At 33.5% G+C, this 22,662-nt stretch overlaps 1 long non-coding RNA gene across 2 annotated transcripts in view; it reads right to left on the bottom strand.

Moving 5' to 3' along the window:
- LOC107320426 (uncharacterized) overlaps positions 1 to 22,662 on the bottom strand; it is a 70,063-nt gene that overhangs the window by 28,307 nt on the left and 19,094 nt on the right. For both annotated transcript variants that reach the window (XR_014947864.1, XR_001558291.2), the window contains exon 2: positions 4,041 to 4,164. This is a non-coding gene — a long non-coding RNA (uncharacterized LOC107320426). The remainder of the gene's footprint in view (positions 1 to 4,040; positions 4,165 to 22,662) is intronic.

Raw genomic sequence — 22,662 nt, 5'->3', positions numbered from 1 at the left:
GTTTATGAGGGTGGATAGTGATAGGACAAGGGAGAATAATTTTAAACTAAGACAGAGGAGGCTTGGTTTAGATATTAGGAGGAAGTTTTTCACTCAGAGGGTGGTAACACACTTCAACAGGTTGCCCAAGCAGGTTGTGGGTGCCCCATCCCTGGAGGCATTCAAGGCCAGGCTGGATGTGACTCCAGGCAGCCCAGTCTGGTGGTTGGCGAACTTGTATACAGCAGGGGAACTGAAACTAGATGATCTTTGATGCCCTTTCAACTCAGGCCATTCTATTATTCTATGATTCTATGATTCTTATTTGGTAAAATACATTGTCTGTCAAAGGAAAAACAAACAACATTTTGACATAAGGAAGCATGCCTTCCAGCACAACCTTAAAGACAATAGGGGAAAAAAAAAAAAAAAAAAAAAAGGAAAAAAGTAATATTGTCACGGTTTTGTAATTTTTGCTTTTGGTATTCCACATCATGACATCATGTGGAGCACTGAGAAGAAGAACTTAAGGTCTCAGAGGACCTCGCAGTCAAAGAAGGAAATACATCACAGAAGTGACACTCCCTCTCTCTCTCACTGCCTGGCAGTGGATGTGGGTGTGCTCCCAAGCCATTACGCCTTCAGTTTCAAAGTAGGCTTCTGGTGTTCAGAAAACTCTCTCTCTTTCTTATTTTACTTGATTTATTAGTCTCAATTTCAATTAGATTGTATGATATTGTGTTATCTTGCATTCCCATATCATAGATAGTAAGATAAGTTTTCCTCCTTAGGTCATTGCTGCTGCTCTGTTTGTTTCCTTGAGCCCAACTCCCATCTCCCTCCCCCTTTTCCCTTCCCATTTTTTGGGGCCAGGGCTTACTGCCCCCTGTCATGGTCATAGATTGATGTAGATAACTCCATGACAAATACCAAAAGAAATTTTGTAATAAATGCCATCTTCTATGGGAAGAGGGCCATATTCTACCATATTCTACTCTTCATTCAAGCCAGGGCATTCAAGCTATCACAGCAGGAATAGCACATGGAGTTGCAGTAATGTTTTTCTGCACATATGGAACTAACAAATTAGGCCAACTTTTTTTTTTGTAAAAGATGATGGAATCACTTCTCCTTCAATGTAATAGTCATTTTCCCTAGCAGCAAGCATTAATGACTTCCCTGACTAATGAAAATTAATTGCTGGCCCGCCTTGACAATTACATTGTGATCGATCAAGTTTAAAGGAGCTGCAGGGGTCATTTGCTGTAATTCTAATGCAATCCATTAAATCTGCTGCAGAAGATAACCTTTAGCTTAGTTGCATATTAGGGAATACTAATGGCAACTTGAGATGTCACTGTTCATACAAGAGAAGATACATCATAGTGTCTATTTCTCTTCACACTACTGAGGTGCTGCTGTTTCTTGGCTAATATGCAAATTCCCCTTGACATCAGAATACAGTCTCTCTGTAATCTTATCAAAGTACTATGAAGACAGCGTTGTACAAATCCAAGAGCATGCTGAGAGTGCTCATCCTGGCTGTTATATGAAACAGCTGAAAATGAGATCAAGTTTTCTAAGTTTAAATGGGATGTACTGACAGAAAAAATACCAACAAAAACAAACAAACAAACAAACAAAAATACACAAAAGGAACTAAAACACTTTAAGCACACTTTGTATCTTATTGGTCCTGCAGAAGCTGTCAGCTGTGCAATGCTCTTGAATGTCATGTACTGACATTTATGCAAAATGCAGTTATAAAACAAGGTTCAGATTTGTGAAGTTATTGGACTCAAAATATTACACTCATTGGGCTCATAGTGAACCAGCAATGTAATTATCCCTAAAATGACATAATTGCAGTGGATATTTTTTATTGATTCTTACAGGCACATTATCCAAATGTTTACAGCATATACATGCTGAATTATATTTGTTTGAGTTTTTTCAATAGAAATTAAGATCAAAACACATTGTATGTAATAGCTACAGCAACAAAAAAGGCAAACAATTAAACAAGGACCTTTAAATTGAGGCTTCACAATTTATCAACTGAGTTGATCTACCCTATACACTGCTGATCGGGGGGAAAGTTTGGTTTTCATGAGATGAGAAAATGTACCTGAAGTAGTGAATGAAAAAAATAATTTTAACATAATTCTGATCTGGTACATTTCATATTCTTCATAGGCTATGTAGGCAAGCAAGGAAAATTTGAAACAAATATGTCCTGATGCATCTCTTACTAACATGCTAACACGTACAGCCATAATATTACAGTGATAACTGCAGAGATTTTCTAAAGCAAATTTTGCATATCTCTACCAAAAATTAGCTCTGGAAAAAACAGAGCTAATAACAGAGCAACAACAAATCAAGTATTTCTATATATTCATAAGTATCCATAGTTTCTTCTAGAAAGTCTGAATTTTAAATCTATATGAACTGTTTTGTAGGAGAAAAAAACTATCCCCAAATATACAAGTACTTTGGCTAGATTTTTAATGAAGTTTAAATTTTTAAAAAATTTTTAATTTTTTATTATTTTTTTTTAATGAGACAGATGCTCAGTCAGTAAAACTGAACTATTTTTTTAAAGTTGATATAAAAAGATACTCCAAGAAGTAAGCCTACATCTGAAAAAGAACAAAGGTGAAGCTAGTCAACCTCAGGTTATCATGTCAGAACTTTTGTGAATTACACTCAAAGACAGTAGTCTGTAAGGAATATAATTCTGGGGGAAAAGAAGTATTTAAGTCCTTTTCCCATACTGCATGAGGAGTTACTTAATTTTAGATTTACTTCTGTTCTAGCCAGTTTGTGATTTCAGACAAGAACAACACTGGCAAGAATTTCACTAAAATAATAAGTAATTTATTGTAAATTTATTAAGGTATAATCAAGATCAGATGATAGAAACTGAAAAAAAATAACATAGAGATATGAATTCCTTCAGACTACACACTTAGACAGGGGACAGAGAAAAGCCACACAACTACCTACATGCAGTAGCATGACCATATTCAGCACTGATATTTTTGCTCCAGCAAAATGCTCTGAGTGCTATTTTTTGGGTGGGAAAATGTTACTGTCATTACTGTGTTGTGTCTTGTCTGTTTGTCTGTTTGTTTCGCTTTTTACAATTCTACCATTAGAAAATATCTGTATGGCATCTTAGTCTTATATGCATGAAATATTTCTCACTTTATCCAAAAGTGCCACATAGTGATACTGAAGCTGTTATAGAAACCATGTTCCATATAAAGTGTTAATATTTCAACTAGAGTGTAATAGTCAAAATTTGCTGGAGTCAATGAAATGAGCTTATTTGCCTTACTGTTTTTTATCAAGATCACAGCATGAGTAGAAACTTAAGGTTTAGTCATGAATGTATTTTATATACCTAGTTTTTGGGAAAGCATTTCAACTGACGTTAGCGGCTTTCATATTCTTCTGCACATTAAGGATGTGTTTATATACTGTACTGAATCAAGGCTCTCATGCCTGCTCCTCAGACAAAACTTCTGCCTTTTAAACAAATCTCAGCTCAGGTATACTTATGGATTCTGACATTTTCAAATAGCCAGAGTTTAAAAATGAAACTTCTGACTAATTATGGTTGTGAGGCATTTTAGAAAATATGCCATGTTAAGTAAAAAGTTTTGTCTCATTGAGTAAAGGTAAAAATCATACCATTATCAACAGTGACAGTGCTGATGTGGGGGGTAAATATATATATATATATTGCAACAGGTTATTAGGTTATTACATTATTAATGGACACATTCTTTTCTCAGGTTTGTGGTTTGATGTAGTCTGGGCAAAACGTCAAACTCTATCAGTAGTAACAGCTTCTGACAAGCTCAAGGGGGAAAAAAAAGCTGAATGAACAATCTACTCTGTAAGTAAGGAGATACCGTATCCTTTTAAAGTCAGACAGAATTTAATTAAGGAAATTAACACATATTTTTTAGACATAGCAATTTTCTGAATCTCATTCTTCATTGCTGTGAAAACTTTATATTCCTTTCTAACGAGAAATAGTGTCTACTTACGGATCTGAAGTTAGAGATATCATCTACAGGAAAATGGAGAGGAATGATGATGAATCAACATAGCTTCAGTCATGGATTTTCCTTTCTCTGTTTATCCATTATGTGATTAAATGAGTTGAGAAACCTGAGAAGAACAGAAAATCAGTATTGTTGGAATCTTAGAAATACTGAGTATTCAAATTCATTCAATGATTTTAAACTGGGTTTCATGGAGAAATATGCATTTATACTGCCTAAGCCATTGAATTTGTTAGACCATGTTTCTTTCTCAATTACTGCATTTTGCTTCATTTCTTGTGTAATAATTCCTGGACTAGAAATACTGTTAGTATCTCACATCAGTTAATATGCTTTTGGTATTGAATAGGGATGAAATGTTGAACATAGGGTTGGACAATGGATCTTTACAACAGTATTGCTATGTAGGCTTCTTGAACTATATCACAAGGTATGATTGCAAGGGGAGCTTAAACATCTTGGTCATATATAGAGATATATATGAGAAACACCACGTTTCTTAGTCTGGAACCAAATTCCACCACAAAAAACACAGTTTATAGTTTTGTTTCAGTATAAAGTTAATACTTTATAGGTAGTGTTTCCAGGTAGTGTTCTAATTCATACAGATGCACATAAAAAAACACTTGTTGAGATCATCTCATCACATTTTGTCCCGGGAATCTGACGCTATTCTCTGCTTCTAATTAATCTTATTCCATCAGCTGTTTTCAACAGCTGGAAAGCGTTATCATTCTGAGGTCTGAAGCAGTAATACTTCAGTAATGTGCTAATAGCAGATCTTTGCAGATGGTAGCCAGTGAGGACATGTATCATCTACATTTCAGCTTTTCAATAAGAGCCATGCAAAATTTACAAGGGAGTATCTCCCTTTCTCCTTAAGAGTGCTAAGTAGGAAGACTGTGTTCCACACTTTGAAGACTACTTCACACTACTAAAGATAATAGGAGTATTTTGGACCAGTGAATAACTTTTATTGCTTCTAAGCTCATCTGCAACTGATTTCAGTTTCTACAGATCAACTTCTCATCACAGTCCAATATAAACTTTTAGAAACAATAGGAACTTTAGAACTACAATGGCATTTCTGTATAAATACTCTAGATGAGGCTGATATTTTCAACAATGTCTGTTTTGTTTGATAATACCTTAAAAAATATTATTGATCCTGAAGCTTTAATGTAGAACACTTGTTAACTTTATGCTCTTCCATTCACTCTGTTGTTTACCGAAATCTAACTGCTATGGAAATTCCTTATTATAGCAAGTTTATCACAGTTATTTACTTGTAGTCTGATGCTTCAAGAGTGTGACTAAGTCCTGCAGAATATACTAACCATCCTTCATTTGCTTTGATTGTTAAATGCTTCTATCATATTTCTGGATCTGATCACAAGCATGAAGCTGTTCATTGAACTTTTGTATGTTTTGTACCACCATACTTACAACAGCTGTAAAATGCTGTGAATCAGCTGAAGCCTGGGCCAGCATGCTCTAACTAAGTAGGTCCCAACATAATTTTTCCTTATTTCTTCTTTCTTGGTGACTGCACTGCTATTTATAATTATATTAATTATATTAATTAAATTATAATTGTTTTGTATAAAAATTATAAATCATTACTAGGACTTATGACATTGTAAGCTTTAACATCTACATTAATTTTTGCTAAATTCTGAAGAAGAGCCTAAACATTTTTTTTCAAAAGTTTTGCTGAATTTGTAGTCTCAAACATCATTTCCAAATGTGGGCCGTCAGAGACACTGCCATGACTACATGACTTTTTACAAAGCAAGACAAGGAAGGAATATCACTTGTTCTTATCACGTTAATCTAAGGACTTAAATTTATTTATGATGATTTAAAAAGTTCACTGATATATCTGTCTCTGATCCTCCCCTATGCATAACTGAGACAGAAGTTGTAGAGAAAGTAATTTTCTTAACCTGATTACCAGTTAACAACTCACATTAATACTTCTTTCTTGAGTCAATGTATAAAATAGATTTCAGTAAAGTAACAAAATTTGGAATCTTAATTCTCCAGTTACATTTTTGTAAAATTCAACTAGGCCTGGGACAATGCTTTTGGCACCCTTATTATTTATTTATTTATTGAAATAACATTATTTTCTTCTCTTTGCTGTGGCTTCTATTTTCAAGAAAAAGAAGCATGGGATTCAGTTCTACAATGTCGAATTTTTTGATTTCTTGGATGAAGCAGAAAGTTGGGGTATGGCATGGTAAGATTAGGTCTCCACTCTAACTTGTCATGTCTCATATGACATTGTATACATTATTCTCTTTTCTGTTTTCTATGAATAATTCATTTCATGAAAATAAAATAAAAAAAAAAAACAAAAAACAAAAAACAACATAGTGACTTTTTAATTTTTTTTATTTTTTTTATTTTTAATACAAATAGACAAAATACCTATTATAACTTTGGAATACATAAACATAGCTTAGCACCACATTTACCATCAGTTTCTATGCAAGTTTCTTTACAGACCATATGAGCTCTTTGGACATTGCATACCGCACACACTTAAATACATGTAAGATGCTTGTTAGGATCCCCATTCAGGTTAATGGAGAGTTAACATGTTCAAATGAGAAGACATTTCATCATTATTAGTTGTTTAGAAGCCGCCTAGGATTTTAACTTTTCAGATATACCCTAAAAGAAGTATATGACTCAAATTCATTTTCTGGATCATATACCTCAATTAGCTCATCTTCAGATGAAGAATCTTCATAACTCCAGATGAAATGAAAACACAGAGACTACAAGTTCACTTTTACATCCCAGACTGTGCTGGCAGATCTAATAATTTCAGGTAAAACCACACAGTCCATCCTTCAACTGTTATTCTAAGCAAGCTTTACCAAGAACCATCAACTAACAAACAAGTCATTTTCTGGTTTTGTGCATTCCTTTTTTGCTTCCTGAATGAATCTTGTTATATTTCTACAACTTTTGATTCTCCAGCAGGCACACATCTAACTTAACTGGCCTCCAAAAGGTTTTATTTCTTAGTGACTCTAGCCATCTTACAGCCTGACAATGCTCAGTTGGCAACCTGCATAGACATATTTCTTGCCAAACAAGACAAATCAGAAGAACACCAGGCAACTTTACTGCTTCCTGATGTCTGCTCTGTGGCAAAGAAATGGAGAACTCTGAACCTGACAGCTCCACTGAATGCAAGAGAAAAGACAAGCTGGCATGCCTTTAATAAAGTTGGACAATAAAATAGATAAATCCTAGATATGCAAATCCAAATGGACATTTCAGCAACCATTCAGGTATCTAAAATGTTGATTTATAGATGGCAGGTAGAAGTTCTGCTTTATCCCTGCTAAGAATCACAGGCTGCAATTTGCCAACACAAGGAAGTCTCTTTAAAACTGGGCTGTTGGTTGAGCTCAGTTAATTTCAAAATGTAAGCACAAAGGAGCTAACCATTCCAAGCTCACCAGTCCAGATGTTTATTACCATTATTTCAAATTCTTTCCAATGAATATTACCTTATTGGAAATTAGAGTCTATACTACTGAAGAAAGAATGCAATGATGGAAAATTAAACCAATGCTCCCATTGGGGCAGTATCTGTTGACTACTAATTCAGCCGCATTTTGGCTCCAGGCATCAGTGTTTGGACAACACCATCTGTGAAGTGTCAAGCACACATTCAAAATAGTAAAGGAAGAAGAAAATTGGTTAAGATAATTGGCATATTTAGGCCAGAGCCTTGGGATCATTTTATTTTGGGTTGAAGAAACATCAGGATGACTGTTTTTTAAGCACAACACACACCTAAAAAACAGACAGCTGTTAATGATTTTCTCTACCCTTAACCATAAAATTCAACACTGTGTGCCAAGTATCTGAATTATGAAGCAAAAAGAAAAAAGGGAATAAGCTTCCAGTAATGAAGTGTCACACACTGAAGAGGGAGGAAAATAATGAAAAAGTTATGGTTATCTCCAGTCATGGATAATTTTCAGTAACATAGGATGATGATTATTAGTGTATGAATTCAATCAAAAACCATGTGTTTGATCTTCTTTACTTTGCAAACTGTAATGTACCTAAAAGTTGAAGGCATCATGCTGAAACAGAAAGTCACTTCATTTCTGAACTTCCTTTATTTGTATTTCCCATAGATCATCTTTGATAACTGATATAATAATGCATGTCAATTGCTGACATCATTATCTCAGATATACAGGTGCTATTTGAAGAATTTTCTGAAACTGTGATGAATGAAATAGGTTCTATGTGAACAGGAATGAGGAGGCGGTGGAAGTCAAAATGATAATGTTTAGAACTGTAAATCATATTGTCCCATTGTTCATTCTCCCAGGCTTCTGATTTGGCACTTTGACAGTCCATTAATTAAAATTCCTGGTCTTACCTGCAGCACGAAGCAACCAAATAATCATTTTCAGACCAACTGACATTATTATCTCTAAACAGATTTCAAAGTTTTGCTTGGGTAACAAAGCAGAAAAGAACAGTTAGGAAAGAACAGCAGGAATCTAGCTGGAAAGAAATAAAAGTGAACTGAATTATGTTTGTGTCTGGCGTGGGAACACAGTAGATACTGCTACACAGAACTTTACAAATGGTTGCTGTCCAGGAAAGACTGAATAATGCAGCTGGGTAGCAGATAAATTTTAAAATGTGTTGTTTAGAGTTCTGGTGTAAAATTTTGAGATTTGTATACTCATATGCTTAGCTTATATATTAATAAAATTTTAGGCTATTTAAATGAATGACTGCCTACAGTGGTTTGGAAATAATTCTTACAGAAACAGATTTTTGTAATTATTATTACTCTTTTTTTAATAAAAAAAATGTTTTTTTCTATTTAAAAAACCAACAACAAAACACAACAACAACAACAATACAAAAAAACAAAAAACAAAACCAAACCACAAAACCCACCAGGTAGAACATAGAATAATGTTATTTATATTTCTAGAAGGAATAAAAAAAAGGTCCATTTGTGACTTCTCCAGGGGTATCATATCCATTGCAGATACGTGAGTTCCTATGAACTTCAGTGAAATGACATCAGGTCGCAGAGGACATTTCTCAAAGAAGCATGCACTGAAGTCCCATTTATTTCCCTTTATTCTAGTCCTTCAGCTATGTACTGTTTTCAGACATTACAAGAAACTTGTTTTTACTGTACTTATAAAGGGCACTTACGATAGTTATCCATATCATTCTTTGTCCTAATGGGACAAATCTCTGTGGATTATATATTTCCATCAGCTTTAGCTAACATTTTCAGTTCAATTACGTATACTTAACTATTTTCAGGCCCTTACTTGCCTCATTGGTTGTCAAATTAAAAACTAAATATCTTACAGAAACACCAAGTGTAGTAATTCAAAATCAATTTTTTTTCTGTTTCATTTTTAAATAAAATTTAATCAGAATTTAAGTTTCCGAAAAGTTTTCTCCTTCTCAGGTAGAGAGACAGTTTTCAGTCAGTTCTGTCAAACAATGACAAACACATTAATTGAAAATATTTATACCTTTTGTGTAAACCCTGCAAATAGAATGATAAACTAACCTCTACAGGTGAAATATTTATGCTACTGTTACTTTGTGAAATTGCATTTCAGGTCTGGAATTAGAAGGAAACATCTGAGAAGTGAGACCGGACAGTGTATTTTCTTTCATTATTTTTTATTTTATATGAAAAATCTATCAGAGCGTGTATTCAATATCAAAATGATTCATTCTTTTCCTGATATACATAGGAATATAGGGAAATAAATGAAACCAACGTAATTATTTTCTATACAAATTCTTTTAAGACTATATCCACTGTCTCATCATGCTTAAATTTTCAAAATACTAATAACCCTAACATGATTTTACAAGCCTAGTCCACAAGTATTCAAGTTCTTTCAGTTTTTCCGTAACTCCAAGTTAGTGTGACTGTAACTGGCAAACACTAATAACAATCTTTCATATAGCATCTTCCATCTGAAGCAATTCCCAAGGACTTTGCTTTGATTACATCAGTGCAGAGGTCATTCATTTCCAAACGAGTTTCCTTACATTTTCCTTCCTATTATGCAAAGACACAGAAATGAGATTCTCGGAGCTAACAGGCTGAGCGATAATGCTTTACATGTTCCCTTTATGATTTCAGGTGACTTCTCACCCCTGTGTTCTTGCCCCTGAAAAACAATGAAGTGATGTAAAATCAGGATGGTAATGCCTAGCCTCTAGAGCCACATTTGATTAGAAATGCAGACTCATGTGCCATTGGCTTGCTATGGTCTAAGCATATAGTTTATTATCCAGTTAGAAGAAACATGTTATTCATATAAATGGCATTATTAGAAACATAAATTATAGTATATATACATATCTCTGCTTTCAACTGCTGTGGCTTTCATTAGGAATAGTTAAAAAATACTCTGATCAGTTGTCTTACGAATGATCTATGTTAAGATGCTTGTCTTTTGTCTCTCCTGTGTAATCTTTTGGTCTTCTGGGGAAAAAAAAAAAAAATAAAAAAATAAATAAATTACTGCATGAAAAGACAAGTGGAAATAAAGTCTACAATGGAAATTGTTCAGTTCATGTTTGGTATTATAGCACAGCTTTGAAAACTGAGAGGTTATAAAGAACTTAAAATGAAAAACACCAGAAATCTCTCAGCCCATTCTACCATCTTCCTTTAAACTTACAGGTTTATTAATTTTAGCAAATGCTTAAAAGTATTTTAAATTCATTAAAGAAGTCTAACAAAAATGAAAGCCATCTTACAACAGAAAAAAACCTATCACAATTGCATTACTTTGTGTATAGCTGTTTTTGGTTAGTTGCTTGAGGTATTGCTTGAGGTCAGTATTTTTTCGATGCTGTTTGTTTATTGCCTCCTTGACTTTTAAAGGTAACAACAAAAGCAATGCAGTATAAATGGGTTTAAGATTAAGTACCCAATTAAGTTAATTAGAATTTCATAGAAAGATTTTTTTGTCTTTTTAAATCAATCCTGAATATTTGTTATTCAAATATTTGCCTTTTCTCCTAGTCTTGGATACCAGAAAAAGAACAAAAGCGTATTTCAAACACAACAGTGTTGCATATAAAAAAATACATATATATATACATATATGTGTATATATATATATATGGCATGTGTAACTTCAGTCCTTCTGAGTTCAAGTAAGCCAGCAGCTACTGCATTGTGCGTAACTTTAGAGTAATTCAGAAAGACTCATAAAGCAATTCAAAGAGGGTGTATATAAAGTTTAGCATGCAATCTTCTTTAGTGTTAGAAAACTTAATTTAACCTCTTATCAACAATTTCCTCCATATATACCGGCAATGGACAAGTGTCTCGAACTATGCTGTAAATACCATACAGTGCACCAAAATATGACCATAGTAATAAAAGAGCAAGAAATCTCTGATTTGATTTCACTTCATTTACTTTCTTACACAGAATTCAGATAAACAAACAAACTAACTAACTAACTAAAACAGCAGTGTTTTGTTTTTTTTTTTAATATTTTATTTGGAGATGTCAAGTGGATTTCTAAACATGAGTTTAATTGCAGTAGTATGGTTCAACACTGTAGGTTAAATTTTCAGCGTATTTTATACATAGCTCTGCTACATCTACTGATGGGAACAGGCTGGCTTAATGCAGTGACCATGCAAGAGTCTAGTGCATAGAAAGCAGGTCTCTGTTTCCCTTGTTCAAATAAGAATTTTTTACAAGAAAGCAAGAAGATTTTAAACAGGATTGTTTTCTGAAGGGTGAGAAAAAGAAGCCTTAAATAAAGAAAATGTCATCTCCACATTGCTACAGCATCTATATGGGAACACATAACCAGGCAGATGCTGAAGCTTGCTGACATCGCAAATTGGCATGAGCATCCCATGCCTCGACAGAAAAAAAACACATCTTCACAGGGTCTTTCTGCCATATCCGTGTAAGTTAGGCATTTAGTTTCCATACAAGTACTTTGTATTCATCTAGAAGAAATTGAAAAAACAAAAACACCAGCAACTTTACTCTTACAAGCATATCAACTTCCTCTTATGACTGACTTAAAAAAAAAACTAAAGGGCAGAGATGAGCTGATAAAAGAATAACGAACTATCCACGTGGTTTTGTAAACTGAAGAATACCTTTTGGACAAAGAGGTTGAGAGACATGGAATAGCCTGCATCTGTGTTCATATGCCTATTTGAATCTAATAATGTTGTCTCTATTTAAACTTTGAGACCAATCTTCAAGAAGTTCCAGGCCTTGAGCATTACTAGAAATTCTCTGAGCTGGCAGTTGCCATCTTTCAAAATCATCTCACAGAACAGTCTAACCATTAGCTAATAGAGACAGTCATATTTGACTGCCAGAGAATGTTCCTGCATATTATTTAAATTATTAATATATCAGTAAATAAATAAATAAATAAATACAATTCTTTTAGAAGAGCTAACTGTGGGGGATAAGTTGACTAGAGTATTTTTCTTTGTTAAATAACAAACTTTTTCAGACAAAGTCCTCATTTTTCAGTCACTTACAGAAATTTATAGGCATAGTTCTGTCAGTGAAACTGCAGCAGACTTGTTCCAAATCTACACCAATATAGGTTACAGCAGGACTGGATCCCAACATTTTTAAAGATTTGACACAGCACTTACTTTTATGGAGATCTATAAAAAAGGAGATAAAGTAAACCGTATCATCTCCTTCATCTCCACAGACAGATAAGATTAAGTCCATATGGATTTCTACAATGAGAATGTGGAGGGACACAGTATTAACTTTCAGGGTTTCTCTAATCTTGACAAAAAATCATTTTATGTTTGTTTCAAAAGTTTCACAGGATTCATGAGCAAGAATAGAGCTTGTGTGCTGGCTGTTCTCCATGACGCTGCTGTAAAACATTGTGACCATATGAGGTAAAAGAAAGAGGATGTATCTATAGTTGAATTATGGTATCTACACTGCATGCAAAAAACTCATATTCCACTTGTTCTGCTGGCATGGATCACAGAGAGGAAACATGATCTCCGAAATTTCAGATGAACACCAAAGTCAGCAGATTGTTATGCATACTCCGGTTATCTTTTTAACATGAGAAATTGGTTTGAAAGTGCTGCAATAGGTTGCAAAAACACCAGACTCAAAACTAATTCTTTATGTAAGAGCCGTCATTTGAAGTCTTGCCTCTTAAAGCATGTGTAAACTGTTTTTCTCAATTTGATCATTTGCGAGTTTTTGCACTCTGTACAGAATATTCAGATATTCATCAAAGCATGAAACAGAACTCTGAGATAACTCATCTGCTGCACAGTTTTTAAGGTACTTATCACATTTGTGATATGAATCTCTGATCTAGAAAAATCCATATAGTTTCCATAAAATTACACAATTTCATTTGAAAAGATCTAATTATTTATCATGGATATAAAATATAATGAATAAGAATATTCTGATACTTAGATCAGAAACTATGTTTGTCCTTATGCACAGATGAATATTATGTATCTGTGTTCTTTTGTAACATGGAAGCCATTGTTATTTTGGGAGAACTATGTAAATCCTCTAATACTCTGTCATTAAACATAACTAAAAGTTTTTAATTTGTTTTTCAAAATGGAAAAAATAATAGTTTATTTTTCTAAGTAGAGAATCTGAGGGAGAAGTAGTTTGTTTTATAGATAATAATGGAAAAAAATCACACTTGAGTTATTAAAAAAAAAAAAAAGAAAAAAGAAAAATATTCCTTTTCAAGTTTTATGGATGTTCTGGAAAAATAATTAATCACACAGTTCTTCTGTGAACAAATATTTGACAATGGCATGGGAGCAGCCCATGTGGAGCCTGTTAGGATGCAAAATGTTAACAGCAGAAGCAAGCCAATTTTGTAGCAGTTAACTTTTTATGTGAGAGTGATTACAGCTGGAAGCACACTAAAAATTAACAACACATAACTACAAAACATTAGCGAAAATTGAAACATTGAACTCAACCACAATAAAAGTACAGAAGAGAATACTGTATTATTACTTTACATCTATAGAAAAAAAAGAAATATGTTTCTTGTTGAGATTTGGTTTGGGTACATTTTAATGTTTTTATCAACATGAAAAATCTCTTTTAAAAATATAATTATTGTTGGATATGTGCTGTGTAAATATTTTATTCACTTCCAGAAGTGAATTATGTTTACTGATTTGCAGTGACCAGTGCATTCAGGTTTCTAATGCCCAATGCTCATGCTTACTTCCTGATTAGTAAAGCCACATCAAAGATAAAGATTAAAAAAAAATAAAAATAAAAAGAAAATGTGTGATGAAATAGAAAGAAAAAGAGATGTGAATGTGGGGCAATAAAGTAACTTTTTACTATGATGCTTTAAAGAAGAGGACTGAAATTCATGCTTAGTTCCCTGGAGGCTGAGTCATCCAATATCCATCAGCATTTGAACTAGAAATTTTTTGTATGAGTGAGCAGAAGAGAAGAAAAATATGAGTGTTACCACTTCATTAGATTTTTCTTCTTGGTAGATTTATATATGTATATATTTAAATTACTATTAGTTTTCTTTTTGTTTTTGTTGTTGAAGTGCCACTCTGAGGCAAAGGAAATCTAGCAATCTTGTCAGTGGAGGCCAAATGGAGAATAGGGCATATCACACTTCTCAGCAGAAAACAAGGACAGCAGCAGGCACAAAGCCTCCAAGAAAAGGAGGGATGATAACAAAGCTAGATGAGGGGGCTTATGGACAGGACTTTTTCTGACGAGGAAAACATAGCTTTATATAGGATGTTGCTATAACACTAACTGGTTTTTTGTTATTGTTGTTGCTTTTTTGTTTGTTTGTTTATTTTTTCCAATCAGTATTTAATGCGTTTGTTTGTTTTTCAGCAAGCAGTGTTACCTATAGCACTGCAGAATCATTAGTTGCTGATTACATTACTGTTTTCTCTGCAGAACAGTTTGAAAAATACTGTATATATAGTGCTGTTGGAACAGATAAGGAATATGTAGGAGGCAATATCTGCAAAAAAAAAAAACAAAAACAAAAACAAAAAACTGTTCAAAGATGATTACTGGGGATTAGTGCAAAATATATGTTTATATCATGAGCAGTGCAAAATATCCCCAGCTTGATGAGGTCATAAAAATATTACACTCCGTGTAGTGTTTGCAAGGCCAAAGATACTAAGCTGAAAACCCAGAGCCAGGTACATCGTAATAATTTTCACACTGGTGTCAGTAAGGTTTTTCTACAGTTAATAGTACAGTGGGGGTTCAGTCCTCGGAGAACTTAATGTTGAGAAAAAAATCAAGTTTTCTTCTGTGTTCAATACTGATATCTTAAAGAATAAATGTTCTCAGGAAATATTCTGATGATAACCTCTGGTATATAACTGGATACAGAACTAATGTAATTCTGCTTAGATCAAATGTCTTTTTTTCTTACATAATAGAGCCATCTCTATCTGAACTTTGTCCTACAAACTGTCTTCCACCTCCAGTTTCCATGTGCAACTTTAATGCAGCATCCACCCACATTTTCTGACCCATTTATCACCAAACTTACTTTATTTTTGAGCAATTTCATCTAACCCTTTCAAGGCTAGAACACACAAGCATTATTTACTTGGTTTTGCATTCCTTTCTGTGCACTTTGCCATTCCTTATAACAATTTAATTTACTGACAAGAGTAATTTATCTTAAAGATCATCTCAGATGAGCTATTTTACTGAATATTAGTGAGGAGATGACACTAGAGACACACAGAATTTTCTCTTAAAGAGATGGTTCCTTAAAAAACAAACAAACAAACAAACAAAACCACAAAAAAACAAAACAGAACAAAAAACACATAAACCTACATTTCATGTTAAAGTTCCATCTGTTCACATCATTGAAATTAACTCCCAGACAGTAACACTCCACAGACAAAAGCATCACCGTCTAGAATGATATGAAACCACACACTTTTTCAATTTAGGTGGCAGACATGCTACTGGAGTTTTAGGAAAAGCCGCACTGTCTAGTATTAGTGCTTCATTTTTATGCAAGACAGCATGACAGATCTGGCACATTTTGTGCTTCTGACTTGATATATATATATATTTTTAATATATTCTCTTGAATTTCCAAACTGAAAATAGAAGTAAATTCAAGTGTTTTTCATCATGATCATAAAACAGCTGCATATATGACTAAATCTAGGTGCCACAAATCTGCACTTAGTTTAGCTATTGTCCTTTTGGGAAGAGATGATACAATTAAAACTACATTTCTAAATTACATAGTGGAATTCTATGTGAAAATATATTTAAAAAGAGTTTTTCTTCCCTTTATGCACTGTAATAGAATTTCTTAATTTCCTGCTTCAGAGTAAGTCAATTTGATTAAGAGTTAAACCTTATAAAAATATCCACATTGGGGACTTGTACCAATTTGACAGAACTCTTTTTTTAAAAAATGAGTGCAAAAAGTAGGACTCATTTAAATTCTAAAACCAAAGTCAGTCTCAATGAAAGTTAATATATGAGTTTACATTCTGAAGCCAATTGGGTTTATTTGGCTTTGCAAGTAACTTCCCAGACTTCAGTAGACACAATTTTGCTTAAAAACTTCTTGGAAAGCCACCTTTAGACTGAGACAGCCTTCAAAGCCAGCATGAAGCTCAATCACTAGGGCAGATTTTTAAAGCTCTCCTTTACACTATGTAACTCACCAGTCATAGTCAAAACTATATCATAGAATTGCTCTGGTTGGAGGGGACCTTAAAGATCATCTAGTTCCAACCTCCTGCCATGGGCAAAGTTGTCACCCAGAAGATCAGTCTGCGCAGGATTGCATACAACCTGGCCTTGAGTACCTCCATCCACAACTTCACTGGGCAACTTGTTCCAGTGCTTCGTAATTGTCTGAGTTTTTTGTTTGTTTGTTTGCTTGCTTGTTTGTTTTGGTGGGTTTTTTTCCCTAACATCTTACCAAAATCATCTCATCTCTCCTCTTTTAGTTTGAAGTCATTCCCCCATGTCCTATCAACATCAGATTTTGTAACTGGTCCCCTCCCCTTCTACTCAGTCTCCCCTTAAGTACTGGAAGGCTGCAGTGAGGCCTCTCAGATCATTCTCCAAGCTATACAAGCCAAAAATCTAGTCCACTTAAAGAGACTTTTAGGGTCAGAACTTACTGAGACAGTCAGTTGAAATTCTGGAAGCATTTACACGAGTAAAAGTAGAAAATTGTACATGTAATAAGTCTTTGAATTCAAAACAACTATATGGACAGACTTACTCAGTTTATAGTAGCTAAAGGAAAAAAACAAATAGACCTATGTTCAACAGTAGAATTAATTGAGAGAGTACATATCAGCAGATACATTTGGACATGAGGAAAAACATAAGACAACAAAGCTTTAATTTCTGTTATTTTACACAATAACTGTTGGCTAAGAAGACAGATTCTGCTCCAAAATGGAAAATATTCTGGTCTCACATGAAATGTAATACTTACAAGTTTAGGAGCCTATACAATTCTTTAGCTCAACAGTCAAATTAGCCAGATACTAAGGAGTACAGTAATTTGATATACAGAAATATATTAATACAGTACTTATAAGGAAAGTGTAAATTATCAGGGTATAGGACTGAAAAAGGGCCACAGAATCTGCCACTGTTTTTCCAGACTAACTAAATAGTCTGTCAGGGACAGCATTTCAAGGAAACAGTTTCTCTGAGAGAACAGTTTCTGATTAAATCAGCAATGATAAATCAGAGTATTCTCTAGTGCATTGCACTGTTTTAGTCATATAAAATGAAGGAAAACAATATGAACTGCTATGTCTAAGGGAATCTGTATAGTGAAAGGGAGTTCCTAAATCTATAGAGAACTAAATATAAAAAAAATTAATTTCTATCTGTCTCTCTTTTTCTCTCTCATCTTTTAATAATCTCCAAGGTAGGCAGTTTGTACTTCTTATGGTTTTGATTTGGTATGCAGAAATGAAAAATGTTTCTAGAAGAAAAATGACTAAGCATAATCAAGATTTAAAGTATTCTAACAAAGTGAACTGCATTTCAATAGATATGCATAATATATTTAATAACCACAATTTAGTACCAATAGTACTGATAAAGCAAGCACTGAAAAATTAAAATTGCTGAAATAAGCTTCACTTAATTTGATCCTTCAATTTAGTGCTTATTCACGTATATAAATGTCAAAGTCTTTAATATAATCCATGTTTTTCTGACTTTTGGTCAAACGTATTTATGTGCGGATTTCCTGTTATTGTTTCCACCAAAAATATCTCATTTATTGCATGGAATAGGTATTGTTCAATAAACATTTTTTCTTCATTCTTAAATTTGTCTCCTTGGGCCTCATTAAAACAAACAGTTCAAACAATACCCTGAATTTTACACTGAAGGTAGATCTTTGTAGACATTCAAGGCATTTGGAATTCTGGGTTTACTAATAGGAATATTTTAAAAGAACACAGGAGGGTCTTCAATGGTACAAGAAAAGAAAACAAACCACCTTGGTATTTTATTCTAGAAAGAATGTAATAAGAACACTGTTATAAGCAGATCAACAAAAAAATGTCCTTTCCCCTTGGAGCCTAAACAAAAGAGGCAAACACAAAACTGAATTACTCCACTTTGCTTTGTAAGAAGTCAGAACTGATCTTCTGGTTCAAAGTGCCACTAAGAGCATGATCATGGACATAACAGGTAGGACTATATATGACTAATTGTAAATGACTTGAGATCTCTAAGGGGTGCTGAAGTAGCAGAACATTAAAGCATTTCCAAGAGATTCATCCCACACTGTGAGAAAGAGCAGTCAGGGGTCAAAAGAAGTCATAACCTTCTTGTACAGCAAAAGAAGGATGTGCTCTTTTCAGAGCTTTTCTGGAATCAATCTTCCATGATCTGAATGTCTAAAGCAGCCAGGAGGGATAAACATGAGAGAAAAGTGAAAAATGGATGTATACTGTTCATCCTAAGCCATGAAGTCATATAAAAGTAAGTAATAAATGGACACAGAGAAGAAACTATTTAATTTTACTGCAATATACTGTGAGAAGTTTAAGTAGTAAACAAATGAAAATGGAATTTCTTATGTCTGCAATGAGTTTGATCTAGTTAGGTATTACTGAATTGGGGCTGAAATATTTCAGTAATTCCTAAATGAAATTGTTTTATCAGGCTCATATTACCAGAATCTTTCAATTGATGATTATAACCCATTTAGGAAAAAAATCAAAGGGGAAAAAATGAAGGAGGAAGGTGCAGTATGTAAAAAACTGTCAATTTTTTTCCTACATTATCAAAATTGTTAAACAAATAAACTTTAGTAAGAGGTATGATGGCAACAAATAAAGCACTACATACAGAGCTCCACATTACTGAATCAAAGTAGACAACAGAATGATCAACCTACTAAGCAAAACTATCTCAGCCTAGGTGGAAAAAGATGCATTACTCCTCTATATTTACCATCCATTTAAACTTTATAGGCTAGCTTTGTGAAGTTGAGAACAATTACGAGTAAAATCTATTGGGAGAAAGTAATTAAATGCAACTGATACTGGGAATTATTTAAATGCCCAGAATTTCTGCTAATGAAGAAGGCTATGCTAGTAAAAACAGACATAGAAGGGATGTGGAAGTATCAATTAACTAAGTAATAATTAACATAGAAAAGTGGAGGAGCTCTTTGTTATAAATATACAAGGAAATATAAAATATCTAAAAGGAAAGAAAAAACATATGATGAATATACATTTGTGACTAACAGTTTTATATTTTCTTTTCAAACTATTAAACATGTCTTCAGTACACCAAGGCAGCTGAATCATAAGCCTCATGTTTTCAATGTATGTACACTAAGATTAGGGTTTTTTTTTTTAATTAATTGAGGAAACACAATGTAAATACGTTATCATAAAATTTGCCAGCAACAGAAAGATCAGAAGAATCAGCAGTAGTAAATTTATGTCAGGATTGAACTCAATTTCTTGGTATACATATTTGGGGAAAATGCTGTGTGTTTCAATTTTACCAAACATAATTATCAACGAGGAATGTAAGTCATTCTTCAGGATTGGGAATTCTAAGGAATGACAGAAATATTGAGTGACTTAGAGGTCAGTATGTATAATTATTTGAACATGAGTTTTCAGTGTGGAATACTGTAGTCCTTGAAAGTTTTAGTAAGAAAATGCCAAGTATGATCAAAAAGGTTATATTATATCTGTACTAACATTGAAGCCATCAGAACTAGATTATTGCATCTAATTATGTGGTCATACAAATATGATGAAAAAAATAAAAAAGTTTCAGAGAAGTCAATGGAAATGATTAAAGGACTGGAGAATATGACTTATAGGAAAAAGAAAAAAGTCAGAGGAATAATTTAGTTTCCAAAATTGAGGGCTAAGTTGTTGAGTGACATGATTGGTGATTAAACATACTTTCCTGGTGAAATCTGATAACAGAGAACTTCTCAAACAGGGAACATTAATGACAGTAATCCCTTATTATTCTTCCCAAACAATACCAATGTTTCTTTCGGGATGATTCTGATCTCCAATGATATGTACTTTAAAGCCTCAGAATCCTTCCCTGAAGGTAACTTCTGACCCCCACATGATTTTAATTCTCAGTCTCAAAAAAAAAAAAAAAAAAGAAGAAGAAAAAAAAAAAAAAAAGAAAAAAGAAAAAAATACCTGGGCAATTTCTACTATAATCATCTGTTGAAAACTTCATCCTGAGGTCCAGCAATGAAAGTTTCAAGTTAAAATCAGGCAGCTTTCTAAGTTCCTATGGATATATCATCATGATGCACAATTCTGATCGGCATTGTCTCCTTCTGAGCTTTTTATAAATTTTCTGTGCTTTTCATCCATGTAACCTCACAATGTCTCAAAAGATGGTGTGTACCCTAATCTGCATTTCATCATAGAATACTCTGAGTCAGAAGGGACCCACAAATTTCTAACTTAGCTCCTGAAAAAAAACCAAAACAAACTAGGGCTTTGTGGCTTATCCAAAGTCACGAATACAATGGTGGCTGGTGACAAAAATACAAAACTGAACACCTGACTTCTATCCACTGTTCAAGTCACTTGTAGAATTCCCTGCTTTTAACACATACATAGTAATTGGCACTTACTTTGTTATATCTGCATTGTAGTATTTACATGTACTACAGACTCTGAATTCTTATTCATAACTCTATGGTTTTCAACCTGAAATTTATTTAGCCAAAGAAAACAGAAGTAATTCTATTAAAAACAACATTTTAGCAATGTGAGGTATCCAGTCTCTGGGTAATCTCGGACACTAAACTTCAGTTTACAGAAGAACCTCAGTTTAAAAAGTAAATTCTCCTACAAAATGTAGAGGAAAGATAGGGGAGGTCTGAGTGAGGTTTTGAGGTTTTCAGAACTAAACTCAGAGACTTAAGCCTCCAGCTTTAATCCTAGGCACTGGCACAATGCATATGGAAAAGTTTCCATGTGCTACAGTTTATGTTCTAATCTAAACAGTACAATATAAACTGGTGCATGTGTTATTTCATGGATGACACAGTTTTCAAGTTATGACAGTTCAGTAGTGTCCCAGACTCTTGGTTCCCACACATTCCACCTCCTTTTCATTTTCCATAACTGTCATCAAAAGCAGTTTCAGGCTGCTGGAGAACACAGAGAGAAAAGAGAGAAAAAGATATGTAATACATTTTGATAATAAATTGTAATGGATCTGTGTTATGACATTATCTGTTGCTATGATGATAGGTCAGGATTGTAGTCAGGCAGTTTAGAATAGCTAGTGTAAGAAAACAAAATTATTCGCAGTTGATTTCTAAAGGCCATTAAAAGTAATAGAGAAACTCACTTTTCTCATCCTCTTCTCCAGCTTTCACTCTGTCATAATGAATCACAATGATATACAACTATATTTTTTAAAATTCATTTTCTCCAAACTCAAAAGCATATTTTCTCCAAAATACTTTATTTACCTACCCCACTGAACATTAAATTGATGTCAGGGTCCTCTTATCTTTGGACCATTTGGTGTTTTCCTTCCTGTTTTTAAATTAGTTTGATGCTAGTCAGTTTATTTTGTATTTTCAATACCAACCTCATTTGGTGAGTAAACAAACACACACTTTACCAGCTCTTCCTTAACTGAAACAAATTAAGAAACATGTTTCAGGCCTAGACCTTTAATTTTTCCCTTGGAATATATGCAGAACTGTCATTAATCCCCGTACCAGTTGTTAAGTATCATGTACATAGATAAAAGTAAAAAATTTAGGATTTATGTAGCATTCCCGTGTAATGAAACTGAAAATTTTTGTTTAGTATGTCATACATATGTGGTTTTCTTTTCTTTCCAGAGATGCAATTCCCAGTACAAATGGAACAGAGAGAGAAGTACACCAGAGCTTAATGGAAGCAATGTTCTGAAACATCCTAATCTAATGTTTTAGAGATGTGTCCTTAAAACAGAAGCTTTTCATATATAATTTGCTGTTAAAATCAGAAAGTCAAAATACTTGATTGT

This window comes from Coturnix japonica, chromosome 1 (assembly GCF_054131305.1).
Source record: "Coturnix japonica strain WE chromosome 1, WE-NBRP24, whole genome shotgun sequence".
Taxonomy (NCBI): Eukaryota; Metazoa; Chordata; class Aves; order Galliformes; family Phasianidae; genus Coturnix; species Coturnix japonica.
This window is presented reverse-complemented; position numbering and strand designations above follow the sequence as displayed.